The sequence below is a fragment of the Geotrypetes seraphini genome, chromosome 10 (assembly GCF_902459505.1).
Source record: "Geotrypetes seraphini chromosome 10, aGeoSer1.1, whole genome shotgun sequence".
Classification (NCBI taxonomy): Eukaryota; Metazoa; Chordata; class Amphibia; order Gymnophiona; family Dermophiidae; genus Geotrypetes; species Geotrypetes seraphini.
This window is the reverse complement of record NC_047093.1, coordinates 141,829,850-141,852,680: the sequence shown is the minus strand read 5'-3', so window position 1 is coordinate 141,852,680 and position 22,831 is coordinate 141,829,850.

Here is a 22,831-nt window from a genome sequence, read left to right as displayed (position 1 = left end):
AAGCAAAAACCAGAACATAAGACTCATAAGAATAGCACCATGGAGCGATAAGAGGCTTTATAATATTCTTAGCTGAAGTTTCTGCTCTTATAGAAAAGTCCCCTGTCCCCTCCTCTCCCCACCCCCCACCTTTCTAGTCAAAACATAAGAAGAGGCAGAGTTACCTGTTCTTAAAATAATATTCAAATTGTGAGTTCTTTTCATTATTGGCAAGACAAACTGCTTCCACTTCTCAGCACTATGCAACACAAACCTTGCAAAACCTACTAAGTCACATAGCAACAACCCTGTGCGGGGAAAAGCATCACTAGCCCTAGAACCCCAATACATCTGGGGAAAAGTAGGAGCAGCCAAACGGTGACAAATCCCTACACAGAAACTACACACCACACTAGAAGAATCCCTCACCTTGGTCAGACAAACCCCTATGCTGATGCGCTTTGTCCTATGTCTGAACATCCCGTCTTTTGTCATACAATGTTCTAACACACTATCACACTGCTCGCCATCCTGCCCTACTATACCTTACACCAAATGCAAACATGGTACCCTAGCCGAGCAGCCAGGAGGCCAACAGTGGAATCCATCAGAATCTGTATTTAGAATCCATTACGGGTGTCTTTGAAAACCGCTCTGAATTGACTCCCCAGTCATTAGTCGTATAGAAGCTTCCAATAAAGATAAAGATTTACCGTACCATGTTTGCCACACAATGGGGTCCTTTTACTACGGTGTGTTAACCAATTTAGCGTGCTAATGATTAGCATGCACTGAACGCTAACACGTCCATTATAGTCTATGGGCGTGTTAGTGCGTGCTAAATCGGTTAGCGCACCTTAGGAAAAGAACCCCAATGTTTCCCGTTCTGTGTCTTCCATGCCATGTTTCATCATGCCCGCTTGCCTTACCATTTTTGCCAAGTGGTGCCATACTATGTTAGCCATGCTTTATAATTGTATGTTTAACTCCCAAACCTACAACTTCTATCTAACCAACAAGCTACTAGAACCTTCCTCACTAAACAGGCAGACCTCACCAATCATTCTATTCCCAAACCACTTTGAATAGGCAGACCTCTCCAGCACACTAACAATTAACAAACTGTTAAATAACTACTCCATCCCTCAGACCAAGAACTAACTACCTCTATCCCTCCCTCAACACTTACCGACCAACACCTAACAGCCCCAACCTTGACAAATATTTAAAAAAAAAAAAAAAAAAAAAAGGGATAAATAAATAAATAATAATAAACCTTTGTAAATGGCAGGCAGGACTAGGAGCAGCAAGACTTCAATCAAAACAGGCACCGAGAGTACCCAGGGGATGGCTATGGACCAAGTACAGATGGAAGGGGAATCTGGACGGAGGGCAGAGATCTCTGTACAGACCGAGGCCATCCCCTCAAAGATGTCTACAGCCTCAACGCAGACAGAAGGAATGGATCTACCGGACGAAAGCCTTTTGATGGAGCTGAGGAGCCTGAGAGAGGAGGTTCAGCGCTTAAGGAGCATCCGAGACGACGAGACCTTCATCGATGGAGTCATTCAGGAGCTGTCTCAGATCGCTGAACAGGAACCTGTCAAGACCACCCTGGGAACACCCAAGGCATCCAAAACAGCTACCTTGAGACAGTCCGCCGGAATGCAGGAAGTGGCTGAAGACGCTGACTCCTGGCAGCTGGTGACTTCTTCCACAGGAAAACGCAGAGGACCTAACTCTGTCTCTTTTTCTCTCATACAGGACAGCTCTACACCAACACCACAAATCGCCCTGAGGAACAGATATCAGCTGCTACAGGAAGGTCCCGAGAACGAGGAGGAAGTTGTTCAGCAGAAGGTTCCAGCTCCGGAACCAGCAGTACGGCCCACCCCTAAAAAGCGCAGAGTGGTGGTCATCGGAGATTCGCTGCTGAGGGGCACCGAGGGACCAATCTGCAGACCAGACCTACAATCAAGAGAGGTCTGCTGTTTGCCAGGGGCCAGGATCCGGGATGTCACTGCTTGCATTGACAGACTCATCAAGCCCCGAGACCACTTCCCCATGGTTCTAATCCACGTCGGAACCAACGACACCGCAAGGAGCAGCCCAGACAGCATACCTGAAGACTTCAGGGCCCTGGGGGAGAAGCTGTGGAGGATGGATGCGCAGGTGGTCTTCTCCTCGATTCTCCCAGTAAGGGGCAAGGGCAGAGCCAGAGAGGATCGAATACAAAGGGCGAATGACTGGCTGCGAGGATGGTGCAAGGAGATGAACTTCGGGTTTCTGCACCATGGAGAAGCATTGCAAGGACTACAGGGACACGACGGGCTACACCTAACCAGAAGAGGGAAGAATGTCCTTGGACACCGCCTAGCCCGCCTACTCCACAGGGCTTTAAACTAGGTAAGTCGGGGGAGGGTACAGGCACAAACAATATACCAGGCGAACTAAAATGCCAATACATTTATGAGGCTGAGGAAAGTAGACACCAAAATTCTGGGTCAGGGGTGAGTGCACACACTTTTGAGTCGGGAGTAGGGTCACATCATATTTATGGGTCACATTGTAATTCCGGGTCTAGGGGGAGTACACACTGTAGTTCTGGGTATATGGGGAGTACACATTGTGGTTCTGAGCCTCAGGAAAGCACAAATAACACAAACAATGCTAAAGGTGTTCAAATAGCTCAAACAGGAATATCCCCACTTAGACGTAACAAAAATATAACATGGAGGGCTATGTACGTCAACGCACACAGTTTAGGAAACAAGATCCTGGAATTGGAAACAGAAATAAGGAATGCCGACCTGGATGTGGTGGCGATATCCGAAACCTGGCTCACAGACTCCCACGGGTGGGACATGGTCATACCGGGTTACAACTTGCTTCGCCGGGACAGAGAGAGTAGGATGGGAGGGGGTGTAGCATTATATACTAAAGATGACATTAAGGTTACGAGAATCTCAGATGTCCAGTATACTGGAGAATTCCTTTGGGTTAATTTGGCCAGAGGGAAGGACAAATGCTTGTATCTTGGCGTAATTTACAGACCCCCAAGACAACAGGATAACCTGGATATGGAAATAATCGAAGATATAGAAAATATCACCTTGCGTGGGGACACAGTATTGCTAGGTGACTTCAACATGCCTGATGTGGATTGGGTTACACTTACCTCTGCTTCCGGCAGCAGCAGGAGGCTATTAAACTCTATGAAAGGAGCAAGCCTCAGGCAACTGGTGTTGGAACCGACAAGGGATCAGGCAATACTGGACCTGATACTTACCAATGGAGAAAGTGTCACAGAGGTCTCGGTGGGCGACACATTGGCCTCCAGTGACCACAACATGGTATGGTTTAATATCAGGAAAGGTTTCACTAAATCTACTACACTAACCAAAATCCTCAAATTCAAGGACACAAATTTCAAAGAAATGGGAGACTTTGTTCACCAGGCGCTACAAAGCCAAGAAGAAACCGATAACGTGGAAGACATGTGGTCGACTTTGAAAGCAACCATACAAGAAGCAACAAACCGCTATGTAAAATCAGTAAGTAAACGGCGAAGGAACAATAAGCCACAGTGGTTTACTGCGGAGATCTCAGACCTGATCAAGGAGAAGAAAAAAGCATTCATCTCTTACAAACAATCGGGGAAGCAGGACTCTAGAGCAGACTACCTGGCCAAATCAAAAGCCATCAAAACAGCAGTCAGGGAGGCTAAATTCCTCATGGAGGAGTCTCTAGCAAAGAACATCCAGAAGGGAGATAAATCCTTCTTCAGGTATATCGGTGATAGAAGAAAAAACTCAGGCGGGATTGTACGTCTTAGGAAACCAGACGGAGACTATGTGGAAAAGGATTCGGAAAAAGCCCAACTATTAAATGAATACTTCTGCTCAGTCTTCACCCGAGAAGCGCCAGGGCTCGGCCCTCAGCTACAGACAAGGGTTGGCTCAGTTGACCCGTTTAGTAACTTTGAGTTTACGCCCAGCAGTGTCTACGGTGAGCTGTCAAAGCTCAAGGTTAACAAAGCAATGGGGCCGGACAACTTGCACCCCAGGGTGCTTAGGGAGCTGAGTGATGTCTTGGCGGAGCCACTGTCCGCGCTCTTCAACCTCTCCCTTAGTACAGGCAGCGTCCCGTTGGACTGGAGGACGGCTAACGTCATTCCACTCCACAAGAAAGGCTCCAAGATGGAGACAGCAAACTACAGACCAGTGAGTTAACATCGATAGTGAGCAAACTAATGGAAACTCTAATCAAACACCAATTAGATAAGATCCTGGATGAGGAGAATCTACGGGATCCCCGACAACATGGATTTACTAAGGGGAGATCCTGCCAATCCAACCTGATCAGCTTCTTTGACTGGGTGACGGGGAAGCTGGATAATGGGGAGTCCCTGAACATCGTGTACCTGGACTTTAGCAAAGCATTCGATAGCGTACCGCACCGCAGGTTACTGAGCAAGATGAGTTCTATAGGATTAGGTAACACATTGACGAAATGGGTTGGGAGCTGGCTTGGAGGTAGGCTCCAAAGGGTGGTGGTGAATGGCACCCCCTCCGAAATGACGGAGGTGATTAGTGGAGTACCACAGGGCTCAGTCTTGGGCCCAATCCTATTCAACATCTTTATAAGAGACTTGGCAGAAGGGCTTCGAGGTAAAATAACATTATTCGCCGATGACGCCAAACTGAGTAATGTAGTGGGCAAATGCACAACAGACGAAGATTCAGTGCCCGACAACATGATGCACAACCTATTCCTACTGGAGCGATGGTCTAGGACATGGCAACTCAACTTCAATGCCAAAAAATGCAAAGTTATGCACCTGGGCAGCCAGAATCCATGCAAGTCTTATACCCTTAATGGCGAGATCCTAGCAAAAACGGTAGCAGAACGAGACTTGGGGGTAATCGTCAGTGAGGACATGAAGTCTGCCAATCAAGTGGAGCAGGCTTCGTCCAACGCAAGACAAATCATGGGCTGCATACGAAGGGGTTTCGTCAGTCGTAAGGCGGAAGTCATTATGCCATTGTATAGATCCATGGTGAGGCCCCACCTGGAATACTGTGTGCAATTCTGGAGGCCGCATTATCGCAAGGATGTGCTGAGACTGGAGTCGGTGCAAAGAATGGCCACCCGGATGGTCTCGGGACTCAAGGATCTACCATACGAAAAACGGCTTGACAAATTACAGCTATACTCGCTCGAGGAGCGCAGAGAGAGGGGGGACATGATCGAGACGTTCAAGTATACTGGGGAATCCATCTGGGTAAACCTGGCCAGAGGCGGGGAAAAATGCCTGTACCTTGGTGTGGTATACAGACCTCCAAGACAATCGGAGGACAAGGACGCAGAATTAATTGAGGACATTGAGAATATCACCTTACGGGGGGATGTTGTTCTTTTAGGAGACTTCAACATGCCTGATGTAGACTGGAACACTCTCTCAGCGACAACTTGTGATAGCAGGAGGATATTGACGTCCATGAAGGGAGTACGGCTCAAATAAATGGTACTAGAGCCCACCAGGGCCCAGGCCATCCTGGACCTGGTACTTACGAACGGGGAAAGCGTCTCGGAGGTCTCGGTGGGAGAAACGCTAGCCACCAGTGATCATAACATGGTATGGTTTAACCTTAAGAAAGGCTTCCCTAGATCACAAACGAAAACAAGGGTACTCAATTTCCGGGGCACTGACTTCGCACGCATGGGAGATTTCGTCCATCAGAAGCTGCAGGTTCAAGAAGTAACTGATAATGTGGAAGCTATGTGGTCAACCTTGAAATCGACTCTTCACGAGGCAACTATCCGCTACATAAAATCGGTATCTAAACAACAAAGGAAAAAGAAACCCCAATGGTTCACTGATGAGGTCTTGTACCTCGTCAAGGAGAAGAAAAGAGCATTTCTCTCATACAAACGCACCGGGGAAAAGGAAGCAAACATTGAATACAGGACAAAGTCTACAGCGGTCAAAACAGCAGTCAGGGAGGCCAAGCTTCAAATGGAAGAAACTCTAGTGAAGAACATTAAGAAAGGGGACAAATCCTTCTTCAGGTACATCAGCGACAGAAAAAAGAACACAAACGGGATAACACGCCTTAGAACGCCAGATGGGGATTATGTGGAAACAGACTCCGATAAAGCCAAACTACTGAATGATTACTTCTGTTCAGTCTTTACCTGTGAGGCACCAGGGCACGGGCCACGGCTGGAAACAAAGCAAAGCATGGAAGACCCATTTCAGAATTTTGAGTTCACAACTGCTGAGGTTTACAGAGAACTGTCAAGACTCAAGGTGAACAAAGCCATGGGACCGGACAATTTGCACCCAAGAGTGCTCAGAGAGCTATGCGATGTTCTGGCAAAACCGTTTGCCATGCTCTTCAATCTCTCCCTAAGTACGGGGAGGGTCCCCCTGGACTGGAAAACAGCTAACGTCGTTCCTCTGCACAAAAAGGGTTGCAGAGCAGAGCCTGCGAATTACAGACCGGTGAGTCTCACATCAATAGTGTGTAAACTCATGGAAACTCTACTTAAAGGTAAATTAGACACGATATTGGATGAGGGGAATCTAAGGGATCCCTGCCAACATGGATTCACTAGGGGCAGGTCATGCCAATCCAATCTTATCAGCTTCTTTGATTGGGTGACAGGAAAGCTAGACTCGGGAGAGTCTCTGGACATAGTGTACTTGGATTTCAGTAAAGCTTTTGACAGTGTCCCACACCGTAGACTATTAAACAAGATGAAATCGATGGGGTTAGGTGAGAAACTAACTGCATGGGTCAATGATTGGCTGAGTGGAAGACTTCAGAGGGTGATGGTCAACGGCACCCTCTCTGAGACTTCGGAGGTGACCAGCGGAGTGCCGCAGGGCTCAGTCCTGGGACCATCCCTTTTCAACATATTCATAAGGGACTTGACCCGAGGGCTTCAGGGTAAAGTAGCACTGTTTGCCGACGATGCCAAACTGTGTAATACAGTAAGCGAAAGCAATCTCAAGGATAGCATGATGCATGATCTGATCACGTTGGAAAACTGGTCCTCGATATGGCAGCTGGGCTTCAATGCTAAGAAGTGTAAGATCATGCATCTCAGCAGCAGAAATCCATGCAGAACATACACCTTGAATGGAGAAACACTAGCTAGGACTTCAGAAGAACGGGACTTGGGAGTAATCATCAGTGCAGACATGAAGGCTGCCAAACAAGTAGAGAAGGCCTCATCCAAGGCAAGGCAAATGATGGGATGTATCAATAGAAGCTTCGTTAGCCGCAAACCTGAAGTCATTATGCCACTTTACAGAACCATGGTGAGACCTCATCTGGAATACTGTGTGCAATTCTGGAGGCCACATTACCGTAAAGATGTGCTTCGAACTGAGTCAGTCCAGTGGATGGCCACTAGGATGGTCTCCGGACTCAAGGGTCTCTCATACGAAGAAAGACTGGGCAAATTGCAGCTCTATACTCTAGAAGAGCGCAGGGAAAGGGGTGACATGATAGAGACATTTAAGTACGTCACAGGTCGTGTCGAGGTGGAAAATGACATATTCTTTCCCAAGGGACCCTCGGTCACAAGGGGGCACGCGCTCAAACTTAGAGGAGGGAAATTTAGTGGTGACACCAGGAAATATTTCTTCACAGAAAGGGTGGTGGATCAGTGGAACAAACTTCCGGAGCAGGTGATCAGAGCCACCAGCGTGCTCGACTTTAAGAATAAATGGGACATCCACGTGGGATCCCTGCGAGGGTCGATTTAAGGAGCTGGGTCATTAGCACTCGGGCTTAATGGGGTGGGTCAGTAGAGTGGGCAGACTGGGTGGGCTGTAGCCCTTTTCTGCCGTCATCTTTCTATGTTTCTATGTTTCTATGTTTCTAAGTATCTTACGGGCCGCATCGAGGCGGAGGAAGATATCTTCTTTTTCAAGGGTCCCACGACAACAAGAGGGCATCCGTTGAAAATCAGGGGCGGGAAACTACGAGGTGACACCAGGAAATTCTTTTTCACTGAAAGAGTGGTTGATCGCTGGAATAGTCTTCCACTACAGGTGATTGAGGCCAGCAGCGTGCCTGATTTTAAGGCAAAATGGGATCGGCACATGGGATCTATTCACAGGGCAAAGGTAGGGGAGGGACATTAAGGTGGGCAGACTAGATGGGCCGTGGGCCCTTATCTGCCGTCTATTTCTATGTTTCTATGTTTACCGTGCTATGTTTTGCCAAACTATGCTCGTCATGCTATGTCTGACCATACCATGTTTTGTCATAAAAACATGACGGCAGATAAAGGCCAAATGGCCCATCTAGTCTGCACATCCGCAGTAACCATTATCTCTTTCTCCAAGAGATCCCAGGCTCTTTTGAATTTAGACAGTGTCTACAAATCTAGGTGGGGAACAATGTAAACATAGAAAATCAGCAAATAAACAACATAATGCAATACACATAAAAATATATATCAATCATAAAACATCTGAACATCTTTACACAATCATAAAATACATCTTCAAAAAGACGGTTCAAAGGTGGTACCATCCACAGCCTAACACTGAAAGATAGATTGTCATACGCCTACACATGCCAAAAGCGCATGCAAATACAGTTTTTACCTCTTTTCTAAATTGACAAAGCATGGTCAGTTGACGCATAGAAACCGACAGGACATTCCACAGAACTGGGCCCCGAACCGACAACATGGGATTCTGATTGCCAGCAAGTTTCACAGTTCCTAAGGATGGAATTTCCAGTCTCATACTGTCAGCAGACCGCAACTCATAGGTAGGAGAATACCATCGAAAGAGTGAGTGAACAGCTATAGGACAATTGCTTTGAAGCACCTTGAACATCAAACACAAGATCTTAAATTCTACCCGCATCTCGACAATGGGCAGGCAATGAAGCGTGTGTAATGTCGGGGTGATATGGTCGAATTTGGACACATGAGCAATAAGGCAAGCAGCGGCATTCTGTGCCATCTGCAAGGCACGCAAAACACATTTAGACAACCTGAAGTAGGCTGCTGTCGGAGCCTACACCGAGATAGAGACCTCACACTCTATATACTGGTATCAATCAATAAGGATATTTATTAACAAATCAGTAACAGCTTACAAGAATAAATCATTCAGCATATAGAGTAACAGAATGTGATCTTCAGGTCTGAGGATCCTTTGATGTCTGTTCTCCTTACTTCCTCTTAAAGGCCTGTTTTTATACATTTTTTGGTGGTCAGCACCACGTTGGTCCAAATGATAAATCTTTATTGGTTCTTTTCTTACACGTCATTACATCTGTAAATTCATTTATTGGTTTATACATTTGTGTCACGCTATACGTCTGTTCAGTTTACCGTAAGGCCTATCCTTTTCCCGCAAATGTCCCTTTAATCTATCATATCAGCAATTCCGAGTCTCACCCCCCTGCCCTGTTATCACAAGACACGTCTTACTAAATGATATTCTCGAGAATTCTATTTTTGACCATGAGATGTGTTCATCTTTTTATAACCAAAAAACAGCAAGGGAATATATTTATCCAAGGTGATACTTCTAAATAACTCTTTTACTAATCACCTTTCTTTACTTCAAGCACTAATTTCAACACAAAGCTGATGTGGTTAAGTGAACACTCAGACCCGCAGCTGAGGTCCGGTGAAAAAAATCATGGAGCAGCTGTTAAGGAGACCATCATAGTTGTTCACGCACCTCCACCAAACAAAGACTAAATAACAGCAAATCAAACTTAAATAAAATAAAATAATAAATTTAACAACAATTTAACTTTGAATGGTGTAGATGATAAACATAACTGCTCCGGGCTCCTCCATTATTCACATTACCGACCCCCCAACCTAGGTTTCACCCGCTGGCTTCTTCAGGAGGGGTACTAAAATTACAAGATGACTCAAATCAATACTGCACCACACAGCTTACTTTCGTAATAAACTAAACATTTTGAAATACTCAATATACACACTCTCTCTCTGTGACTTACCGGCACAAACACTCCATACTGCACACACACACGCTGCCGACGAAGGGGACTTCCCAGCAGGCCACGCTTTAAATACACTCCCCTTTTACTACCTACCACGTCATCACTCCTTACATCATGAGTGAAAAGTTATAATTGAAACCATTCGATATCATTATTTAATCCTGCGGGGGCCAAGGTATGCCATTGGAATATAAACTTCTGCTCCAAATAAAGGAGATGTTGAGTGATATTTCCAGAATCTTTATAAGAACGCATAAGAACAGTATATTGTAATTCTTCTATCGAATGTTGTTGCTCAATCCAGTGGCTCACCAGGGGGGCAGTTACTCGTTTACATCTTATATTACTCAAATGTTCGGCAATGCGGATTTTAATAGCACGCCGGGTATGTCCTATGTAATATAGCCCGCAAGGGCAAATAATGCAATATATTACTGCAGATGACAAACAATTGGTGCCTGTTCTTAGATAAAATTTCTTACCCCCTGTTTGAGGAATTACCACTTGGTCAGTGTTGAGGACATGAGGGCAATATACACACTGATGACAACGTACATGAGGACCCTGTTGAACAGGGTCATGATGTTTCAAAATCTGACCTAAGTTCCGGCCCCTAGTGTGGGCAAATAAAGGAATGTCATTCAAGCTCTCATGCACCTGCAGCACTGGCCAGTGTTTCAAAATAATTTTTCTAATTTGTTGACGTCGATTGGAGTAAGGCAATACACATACCAAGGCCCCACTTTTCTCCCTTTGTTGGGGATGAAATAACCACTCCCGCTGACAGTTACGGGCTCTCTTCCATGCCCGTTTGACTACCCGGGGAGGGTAACCTCTCTCCCTAAACTTTGTGTATAAAAGCGTGGCCTGCTGATGGAAATCCCACTCATCAGAGCAGATCCTCCGCAACCTTAAAAATTGTCCCACCGGGGTCCCCTGAGGGGTTTTGGATGGTAACTATGGTAGTGTAGGAGCGTGTTCCGATCGGATGGTTTCCTATAAAGAGTAGTGTCATAACACACTTGAGAATTAATCTGAGATTTTACTACTTGGATATCCAAAAAGGACACCTTATCACTACTCACTTCATGAGTGAGAGTTATATTGGAATCTGCCTGATTCAACTCATTTAGGAATTCCTCCAATTCGTCACGCTCCCCATTCCACAAGGTTGGGGGGGGTCGGTATTGTGAATAATGGAGGAGCCCGGAGCAGTTATGTTTATCATCTACACCATTCAAAGTTAAGTTGTTGTTAAATTTATTATTTTATTTTATTTAAGTTTGATTTGCTGTTATTTAGTCTTTGTTTGGTGGAGGAGACTGTGAACAACTATGATGGTCTCCTTAAGTTTCAAGTTTCAAGTTTATTTCTGTTTTTGATTAATCGCCTATTTTAATTTCTAAGCGATGTACAAGTTACAATAAAATACAATAAAGAAACTCAATACAATAACAATGTTTTCCAGTTCTGACTGACATGAGTAATAGGAAGGCGGGTAAAGTTACATTTTTGGGTATGGTGAAAAGATGGGAAGAACAAAAGGAGGGGTATAAAATTTACCAAAGCACGTTTCGTAAACATTAATTAATCATCTGTTATTTAGAGATTAAAAGCATCCTTAAATAAGTAGGTTTTTAAAAAGTTTTTAAACGTTGCCGTATCTTGTTCTGTTCTAATGTACTGGGGGAGAGTATTCCACCATTGTGGCCCCGCAACAGTGAACATATCAGCCCTACGTGTCCCTATAATCCTTAGTGAAGGAACCGTTAATAAACTTTGCTCAGAAGAACGCAGAGATCGTTGGGTTTTATAAGGAATCAAAGATTTTGATATAAATTGCGGTTCGCTAGAAGAGAGGGTCTTGAAAATTAAAAACATAAGTTTATATAAGATCCTATGGCTAATTGGTAACAGCTGCTCCGTGATTTTTTTCACCAGACCTCAGCTGCGGGTCTGAGTGTTCACTTAACCACATCAGCTTTGTGTTGAAATGAGTGCTTGAAGTAAAGAAAGGTGATTAGTAAAAGAGCATCTTTTTATAGCATCATAACAGATGTGAGGCCCTGTTGCCATGCGAAAGAGTTAAGTATTGCTTGTTTGTTCCTCCTTATAAGTTTCGCTTAGTCCAGCAGGTTATTTCCCAACCAGTATATGACAGCTGGCAAATGTAGTCAGAAATGTCTTTTAGATTATTAATATACTGATTTATTAGAGCAGGAGGGAAGAAAGGGGATTTTTCTTATTTGAGGTCTGGTTTCATCACCTTTAGCGTTATCCAAAGGACTTACTGTGCTTCACCTGTATCATACAAGGACTTTATGAGTGTATTTTCCTCTTCCTCCCAAACCCTACATAAATAGAGCCGATGTCTGCGCGTGCGCAGATACCCTCCAGGCCAGCGCGGGGCCTTCCACATCCCAGACAAACTGCCATGTTTTGGAAATCCCTTCAGGCACCTGGACAGTCCTCTAAAAAGATGACATGTTTGGGGTTTCCTGGACAATAGGTAACCCTACTTTAAAAGAAGGCAATATTAATGGTTTAGGGTTTCCACTACAAAACGTATGAGAAAAGACTGGAAGACCTGAATACGTATACCCTACAGCAGTGTCTCTCAAACTGTGTGCCCCAAAGAGATTCCGGATGGGCCACATGAGAATCCAGAATTTTACTTTATTTTTAAAAATTCCCTTCAAAAGTATACACTCGAATAGATGAGGTGGTGGAGACAGACTGGGATAAGCACGTGGGATCTCTCGGAGAAAGAAAGAGATAATGGTTACTGCAGATGGGCAGACTAGATGAACCATTTGGCCTTTATCTGCCATCATGTTTTTAACTTGAGCAACAAAGCAATTAAGGCTTTATTACTGTTTGCATCTTTTTATCTTTGCGAACTTGGACTTTCAGCCCTAACAGAAATTAAATTTTTAAAAAAGAGAACGATTGCAGATGGTGGATGATGAAATGCGTGTTTGCTTGTCGACTATTGAGCTGCGTTTTGAGTTAATTTGCACTCATAAACATACTCATCCATCACGTTGATTAGCGATTCCATTCTATCTACTTTAGTTTCACCGTTGTTACATTTACCCAAACATAGCTTAAAGAACTTTAAATAAAGAACTCAGAATTTAATTTTTTGTTCATTTTGCAATTTTATAATTTCACTTATAATGTGCCATGAAAAACATTTGCTTCGTTTAGTGTGTGGAGCTATTAAAGTTTGAGGGACACTGGTTTTGAGGGAAAGAGGGATGGGGTGATATGCCATAGATATTTAGATATTTGAAAAAAATATTAATATGCAAACAAATCTTTTTCGGAGACAGGGAATCAGTACAACTAGGGAACATGAGTTGAGACTGCAGAATGGAGACTTAGGAGCAATGTCAGGAAATACTGTTTCACAGAGAGGGTGCTGAATGTTTGGAAGACCCTCCTGGAAGAACAGCTGGACCAAATGACAGTACATCCTTATCTGAATGCACATGCAGGGTGGGAAGTCACTCGTTTAAATGGCTTTGAAAATTACTGCCTGCGTGAAAACCCTTAAGGTTTGGTGGATCTGGGGACAGAGAAGATATGGAGAGAAGCCGAGGAGAGAGAGGGAGGGGAGCTGGGCGAAGAGATGTCAAAGGCACAAGAGGGAGGACCAGTTCCTGGAGTTATTATCCCTTGGTAGAACATCTCTAGGCACTGGGCTTATAAATATGTTTGCCCAAGCAGAAAATGAGTGTGTGTGTGTGTCATTTTAAGCACACATGAATTTCAAACAACAGAATTACAAAATCTCACCATGATGGCTATCTACTTTTCAGTGCAGGATAATAGAAGCATAGAAACTTCACACTTCTACCTCTAACCCTTTTTGTAGTTCCTTCCTATTTCTCCTACTGTAAACCGCGTCGAGCTCTACGAACGTGGAGATGATGCGGTATACGAACCTAAGGATTTGATTAGATTAGATTAGAAACATGATGGTAGATAAAGGCAAAAGGATTTCAGGCTCATCCAGTCTGCCCATCCGCAATAACCATTATATCGTCCTCTCCCTAAGTGATTACAGGTGCTTGTCCCTCACTTTCTTGAATTCAGACACAGTCTATGTCTCCATCACCTCTTCTGGGAGACTGTTCCACGCATCTACCACCCTTTCTGTAAAAAAGTATTTCCTCAGATTACTCCAGAGCCCATCACCTCTTAACTTCATCCTATACCCTCTCATTGCAGTTTCCTTTCAAATGAAAGAGACTCAACTCATGCACATTTATATTACATAGGTATTCAAACGGCTCTATCATATCTCTCCTCTCCCGCATTTCCTCCAAAGTATACAGATTGAGATCTTTAAGTCTGTCCCCATATGCCTTATCACGAAGGCCACACACCATTTTAGTAGCCTTCCTCTGAACCGACTCCATCCTTTTTATATCTTTTTGAAGGTGCGGCCTCCAAAATTGTACACAATATTCTAAATGAGGTCTCACCAGAGACTTATACAGAGACATCAATACCTCCTTTTTCCTACTGGCCGTACCTCTCCCTATGCAACCTAGCATCCTTCTAGCTTTCGCCGTCACCTTTTCAACCTGTTTGGCCACCTTAAGATCATCACATACAATCACACCCAAGTCCCGCTCTTCCGTCGTGCACATAAGTTCTTCGCCTCCTAAACTGTACCGTACCGTTCCCTCAGGTTTTTGCAGCCCAAATGCATGACCTTGCATTTCTTAGCATTAAATTTTACCTGCCAAATTTCAGACCATTCATCAAGCTTCGCCAGGTCTTTCTTCATGTTGTTCGCACCATCCGGCATGTCTACTCTATTGCAGATTTTTGTATCATCCACAAAGAGGCAAATCTTACCCAACAGCCCTTCAGCAATATCGCTTACAAAAATGTTAACAAAAACAGGCCCAAGAACAGAACCTTGAGGCACACCACTGGTAACATCCCTTTCTTCAGAGCGATCTCCATTGACCACTATCCTCTGTCTCCTTCCACTCAACCAGTTCCTCACTCAGTCCTGATTTTTTTCCAAGATTATTACAGAGTGAGATTGTTCAGGTTAAGGCACAATAATTTGTATAGATGGCTTGTTTTATCACTGCTTATTCATATGGCAAAATAATTTATTTATTTATTTTAAAAATGTATGAATCGCTTAAAACTAAGCGATGTACGAGAACATTACATACACAGTTTTAAAAAACAATATAATACAACAAATTTCTCTTCATACCAAAATATCAGAAAACAAACAATAAGCACAGAGTTTAGAGAAAGGCTTCTACAAATAATTGCATTTCCAATAATTTCTTGAAGGACATACGATCTTTGCATACTCTCATTGTAATTGAAATTGAATTCCAGATATTTTTTTACCAACAATTGAAAAAAATAGACGTTTTAGATTTTGCTTAACGTATCCCATTTTCTTTTAGACTGATTAGTGACATCAGATTGCAAATATATGGCAGTTTGATAAACTTCTCACAAATTCTGAAAAAGAGTAGGAGAAGGGGAGTACAATATTTGATGAACGACTGATAATGCTTTGTAACGAATCCTCAGCTGAAGAGGTAACCAATGTAGAGCTTTCAAAACTGGAGTAATATGGGCCAACCTAGGGATGGCCATTATCAATCTAGCAGCTGAATTCATAAGAGGTTGTACCGGTTTACGTGCTTTCTTTGTCAATCCAAGATAGAGAAGATTACAATAAGCAATCTGAGACAATAGAAGCACCTGAACAACAGAGCAAAAATCTATGGCCAGAAGCATCGGTTTCAATCTAAATAAAATATGGAGTTGGGCATATCACTTTAGCAATATGCTTTTTCATGGAAAGCTGAAAATCCTACCACACACCAAGAACCACTCTTTGTAGTCCCATAACTGAAAAATAAGTAGGACCAGCCTCAATACCAAGTTCCCCCACAATCATAATCTCAGTTTTATTCATATTCAACTTCAAACCCCATCCACATTGTTGTTATCCCATACATATATCTATTCAAATCCAATTCTGCATCCTGCATATTCCCCATTGGGAAAAAGAACAGAATGTCAACCGCATACAATAATCTATATCTGAATACCTTGTTCCCAGTCCCCCATATTCTGCTCCATGACACTTCCTGATCAATCTATATCCACATAGCACAACCTCAAGAGTATAGGATAACAAGTCCAAGTGTTACTCTTAAGGGAGAAAAGACCTCAGTGTCTGATAGGGAAAATCAAAGCAACCCATATAGACAGGCTAGTTGCAAATATCACTTGCAGCCAGCAGACACATCCTCGGTCAAAAACTCCCAAAAAGTTGAGGACACAATTTCACAGTGAATTTCAACAGTCTTAATTCTAAGTCTCAAAAAGTTTTCAAAAAAACACTTATCTGAAAATTGTTGTCTTCTCAATCAAATTGCAAACACAAGAACGTGATCCTGGAGCTTGGAAGCAGGAGAAAATCACTCCATAGGAGACAAACTCAGAGCATAGCAGCTTCTAAATATCACCACTAGCATAATTAGACTTAGAATTAAGACTGTTGAAATTCACTGTGAAATTGTGTCCTCAACTTTTTGGGAGTTTTTGACCGAGGATGTGTCTGCTGGCTGCAAGTGATATTTGTTATCCTATACTCTTGAGGTTGTGCTATGTGGATATAGATTTATTTAACAGCCTCTCTTGGTTCTATTTATTTTTTGTAATACTTCCTGATCAATGTCACCCGCTCTCAAAACCCAGCTTAAATTCCCTGAAATTCATGGCCAAGTTCTTTTCTATGACTTGAAATGTTTTTGCCGAGGATGTGTCTGCTGGCTGCAAGTGGACTTGTTATCCTATACTCTTGAGGTTGTGCTATGTGGATATAGATTTATTTAACAGCCTCTCTTGGTTCTATTTATTTTTTGTAATACTTCCTGATCAATGTCACCCGCTCTCAAAACCCAGCTTAAATTCCCTGAAATTCATGGCCAAGTTCTTTTCTATGACTTGAAATGTATTTTATTCCCATTGAAATTCCCTGTCTTTTTCTCCTGCAACATCAGGATTCTCCATTCCGTTGCCATGCAAAATCTAGCTATGGCCCCCAGAAGAGAAGCCATCAGTCCCTCTTTAGATGCATCAGCTTCCTTTAGGGGTCATTTTAAAATCCATTTGTTCAAATAAAATAGAATTTCATGAACATAAATTTCCCGGATTTCATGCTCACAAAAAGTCTATCCTGAAACACTTTTAAGCCATGACAAGCAGTGAGGTTGGCCTTCCACTCACACATTTCAACTTTCGAAAATGCATATAAATTGTGAAGAAACTTTTGTGTGCATTAGACAGGGGTCTAAATAGGTGTGGGGTATTTTAGGCGTGTTGTGGACTGCCAGAAGAACTAACAAATCTCATATAGAATCCTATATAATAAAAGGCTAACTCGCGCATGCGCAGTCCTATTTTCGTGTTCCGTGCGCTGTAGGTCTGTGGCCGAAGGAGTGCGCATGCGCGCGAATACGTCACAACCAGATCGCCTCCACAAGCCGGACCGCAGCCAGACGACGTTCTCCGTTTCTCCTGTCGCCGCCGCCGATCTCCGTTTCTCCTTTGCCGCCCACCCCCTTCTCTTCCCGCGGGTCCGAATGGCGATTCAAGCAGCGTGTACATCAGTCTCCACACGCTGCTTCGGGCCCTTCTACTGCCCTGATTTGCTCTGCCGCGTCTCTGATGATGTCATCAGGGACGTGCCAGAGTAAATCAGGGCAGAAGGGCCCGAAGCAGCGTGTGGAGACTGATAAAAGCGCTGCTGGAATCAACACCTTTGTAGTCCGGCCCGCGGGAAGGGGAAGGGGAAGGGACAGGGGCGGGTAGAGGAAACGCTAATGCTGCTGCACAGGGAACTGGGGGGGGGGAAGGAAATGGAGGGGAAGGGAATGCTGCTTTGGACGGACAGACAGACAGAGAGAGGAAGGGAAACACAAAGAAAATAAAAAAATACACAGGGGCAGGTGCTCAGGGAACTGGTGTGGGGGGAGGGGGATGGAATGCTGCTTTGGACAGACAGACAGAGGGAGGAAGGGAGACAGAAAGGAAAGAAGAAAGACACAGGGTCAGGGAGATACACAGAAAGACAGACAGGCAAAGGGGGCCAGGGACAGAGACAGACAGAAAGGACAGCGGGAGCCGCGTCAGGAGGGGTGCGGGATGCGGCAGTGGGAACTTTTCCAATGGGTGCAACTGGGCAGCTGTCGGGAACCTCTGATCAGGGGCAGAGCAAGGTAAGAGTATCATAGGGATAAGAAGGAGGAGGGAGGATAAAAAAGGAAGGGATGCCTACTGCTGGACAGGGGGAGAAGGAAAGAGGTGCTGCTGGACAGGGGGGAGGTAAAACAAAGGGAGAAGGGCTGCTGCTGCATAAGGAGAGCAGTGAAGGGGTGGTGGTGGACACAGTGGAGGTAAAAGGAAGGGAAAATGGACAGGGGGAGCAGGCAAGGGGTGGTGATGGACAGCTAAGGAAAAAGAAAGGCAGAAAGAAAGAAAGCGGCTAAGGAGAGAGAGAGAAAAAAAGACAGACACACACACATATGTTCTAGCACCCGTTAATGTAACGGGCTTAAAGACTAGTCACTTATAAAATAGCTCTCATAATTCAGCAATCAATATCACCTGCATTTCTCGATCGACTTCTTATACCCTACACTCTGTCCAGGACATAAAGATCAAATGAAAATCATCTTTCCATTCCTTCCTTGAAAATCATTAGCACAAGGCGCGCTGCCATTTTCTCAGTTACAGCCCCCCAACTTTGGAACGCCCTACCAGTGTACCTGAGGAAAGATAGATTCAAAGGCTCCCTCAAAAGTTTCCTTTATAGGGATATCTTCGAAATCTAATCTCAAGGATCAAGACCAAAATTCGAATCACTGAAATTTTTGCTGCCATTTTCTCAGTTACAGCCCCCCAGCTTTGGAACGCCCTACCAGTCTACCTGAGGAAAGAGATTCAAAGGCTCCCTCAAAAGTTTCCTTTATAGGGATATCTTCGAAATCTAATCTCAAGGATCAAGACCAAAATTCGAATCACTGAAATTTTTGCTGCCATTTTCTCAGTTACAGCCCCCCAGCTTTGGAACGCCCTACCAGTCTACCTGAGGAAAGAGATTCAAAGGCTCCCTCAAAAGTTTCCTTTATAGGGATGCCTTCTAAACCTAAACTCAAGGATCAAGACCAAAATTTGAATCACTGAAATTTTTAGTTTAAAATTTTTCTTTTTGACAGCCTGTTTCTACACTTCTATTTTTACTCATTCTCCTCCTTGTAGTTTTAACCCTATGGGGCTCATAATCGAAAGAGAAAAACATCCAAAAACCGGCCTAAGTCGGCACTTGGACAAACATTTCTCAAAAACGTCCAAGTGCCAATAATAAAAACGGGTTTTGGACATATTTCTAAATGACCTAGGCCTTCATAGTGCCGCTCAATGTCCAAAGCTAAAAGGGGCATTTCGGGAGGCGTGTCGAAGGAGGGAGTTGGGCGGGACGTGGGCCGGCTTAGACTTAGTGGTACAGCATGTAAAACCAAAAGTTTTACAACAGAGCTTAGATGGAACTTGGACGTTGTGATTTAGACCAGTGTTTTTCAACCTTTCTATACCTGTGGACCGGCAGAAATAAAATAATTATTTTGTGGACCGGCAAACTACTAAGACTGAAATTTAAAAAACACATTCCGCCCCGTCTCCGCAAGCTCGGTCCCCGCAAACCATCTGATCCCATCCCAACAAGCCTCAGTTATGATTTTATATTGAACGTATTCAAGTACCTCCCCTCTTTTCCCCATCTTAATCCAGCAGATACCTTCCATCACCCTACTCCCTCCATTCCTTATTCAGTCTCTTCTCCTTGTCTCCCTATTCCCCCCCTTCACCATGTCCAGCATATCCCCTCTGTCTCCCTACTCCCTCTACCCATGTCCAACATATTACTTCTGTTTTCATACTCCACCCTCCTGTTCAGCATTTTCCATGTCTCTCTGCCCTCTGCAAGGTCCAGCATCTGTCTTTGTGTCCTTATTCTTCCAACTCCCATCTAGTTCCCCCAAGGGGATCCACCATCTCCCTTCTGTCACACCAATCCCCTCCCCTTCCGGGTCTACCACAACACGTGGGAATTCAGCATCTCTTAATCCCTCCCTTGGCTGCTGGTCCCAGGAAAAGTCCCGCGGCTTCTGTGTTTCTTTTTGCTGTCCGCAGCCGATCCTAAGCCCTGAAAGGGAAAGGGGAAGAGATGCTGATGGGAAATTTAACTGCGTCGATCTCGCCGGCCCTCAGCGGACCGGCAGGAATTTTCTACGGACCGGCACCGGTCCGCAGACCGGCAGTTGAAGAACAGTGATTTAGACCATGTAAAACATAGTCTAAGTCTCAAAAACCCACCTAAACTCACCAGATAAGCACTTCAAACACATAACACAGACCCCCACACACTACCCCAGTGATCACCAACTCCCCCATCCTCATAAAAATTTTATTCACAACTTTAAATTTCAGCCTGCAGACCATCATCACCTGGCCGCCTGGCATAGGAAAGCCTAGTCGTCCAGCCCAGAGGCAGCTTAAGTTATCTTGGGGGTGGGTTAGGGACCCATAGAGAGGACCCATGCCCATAAGCCCCTGTAATCACTGCATTGATACTTAAACATGTGCACTCCACTATACACCCCCATATCCCTTTTTTACTAGCATATAAGTGGCTCCTGAAGCCGTAAGGGCTATTGGGGTGGTAAATAAGTGGGTCTAGGGGATTCTGGAGGTGGTTTGGGGGGCTCACCGTGACCTATAAGGGAGCTGTAGGGAGGAGAAGCCACGGCACCCTTTTTGTGAAGTTCACAGCAGTGCCCTGTAAGGTACCCCACTATTTAGGTGCCATGTCTGGGTGTTCAATCCATCACTTTGCAGACCCCTCCCACATCCAACAGGACTTGTTCTAGGCATTTTGGACTTGTACGGAAAGTTGGACGGAAATGTGGTATAAAGATGGACGATTTAGCGGGTTGGACGATCAGATCGGCAGGACGTATAATTAGACGATTTTCGAAAGTAAAAAAAAGTTGGAAGCCTCTTTCGAAAATGTGTCTTAGGCTTTTTTTAACTGTGGACGACTTGCGGGATGGACGTAAACGGACTTATATGTCCCTTTCGATTATGCCCATCCACATGTTTTTCTTTTGCGATTACTTTTGTAGTTCTTCCCCTTTCCCTTCCTATGTCAGTCCAGTATTGTATATCTGTATGAATTTGTTGATGTATGTTATTGACCCCCTCCCCCTCCCCCCCCATTTTAGAATTGCAATCGCTTAGAAATTTTGATAAGCGTGTGTATCAAATTTTAAATAAAACTTGATTCCGGAAGAAATCAACAAAAAACTCGAACAAATAACTGTCTACAGGACAATATGCTTTCTTTAAACATCCCCAAATCTAAAGCGATGCTATTCCCCCGTAACAATGCTGAAAATCTAATTTCCCCTATCTGCTTAAATTCCACTGCAATCTCGTAACTTGTAGATGATAAATTATGCTATGATCAAGAAATCAGTACAGTTCTAATCTAATCTAATGCTTAGTTTTGTATACCGGGCCCTCAATCTGTGAAAGCTCGACTCGGTTTACAGTAGTTAGATAAGATAATAAAAATATAAAACAGTGATTAAATTATACAAATAAACAGTATAGCAAAAATAAAAAAGAAATTAATTACCAAAGTGTACAAAGGCATTTCTACAAACTTCGTATGATTCACTCTCTCTCTAATCTTTTGGAAATGTCTTCTTTAAATATCCTAATACATTCTCTAGTCATCTCTCAGTTAGACTATTGTAATGCCTTATACCAAAAAAACAAGCCAAAAAGAACTTATTAGAAGATTACAAACCAATCAAAATATAGTTGTTAAACTTCTATGCAAAGCCAAAAAATGTGACCACGTAACCCCCCTCCTAATTAGCACTCATTGGCTACCTCTCTCACATAGATTAATTTACAAACTACTATTTCTAACTTTCAAATCAAGAATGACACAAGCCCCAGGATTTATCGACAGATTAATCACTCCATATACTCCAATTAGATCATTACGTTCAAGTAATCAAAACTTACTAGCTGTTCCATCACCACGTCATATAGTATATGATACGACAAGGAAATCAATCTTCTCTGTGACTGCTCCTTCACTATGGAACACAATGTCCACGTACCTACGTGAAGAACCCTCTTTAAATAAATTCAAATCCAATGTAAAAACTCTCTTATTCAAAGATGCATTTGATCTCTAACCATATCTACAAACTCTCCCCATTTTATTAAATTATTTCCTCTCAGATTTTATTACCCCTCATTTGTGTTTTCCATTTAATGTATGTATTACTTTTCTGTTGATTAATGTATACTCTAGAGGAGAGGAGAGAAAGGATAAGGGTGATATGATACAAACATTTAAATATTTAAAAGGTATTAATACAGAACCAAATCTTAAAAACTTTTCTTTATAAGGATGCGTTTGAAACGTAGAACCATTAGGTCCAGCTTATCTAACCACCTATGAAACTTAACCATTAACCATTAATTCCTATATACCTTTCGTCTTAAACCCTTCTTTGTATCACTTTTCTTAAACCATTGTAGTTCAATCCACATTCTCTTTTTTTCCGTATGTCTATGTTTTAAGTTTGTCTCTGTTCATACTTTTTTTAACTTTCTTGTTTCCCCATAATTTTATTACATACATCGCTTAGAAATTTGTATAAGCGTTTGATCAAATTTTAAAATAAACTTGA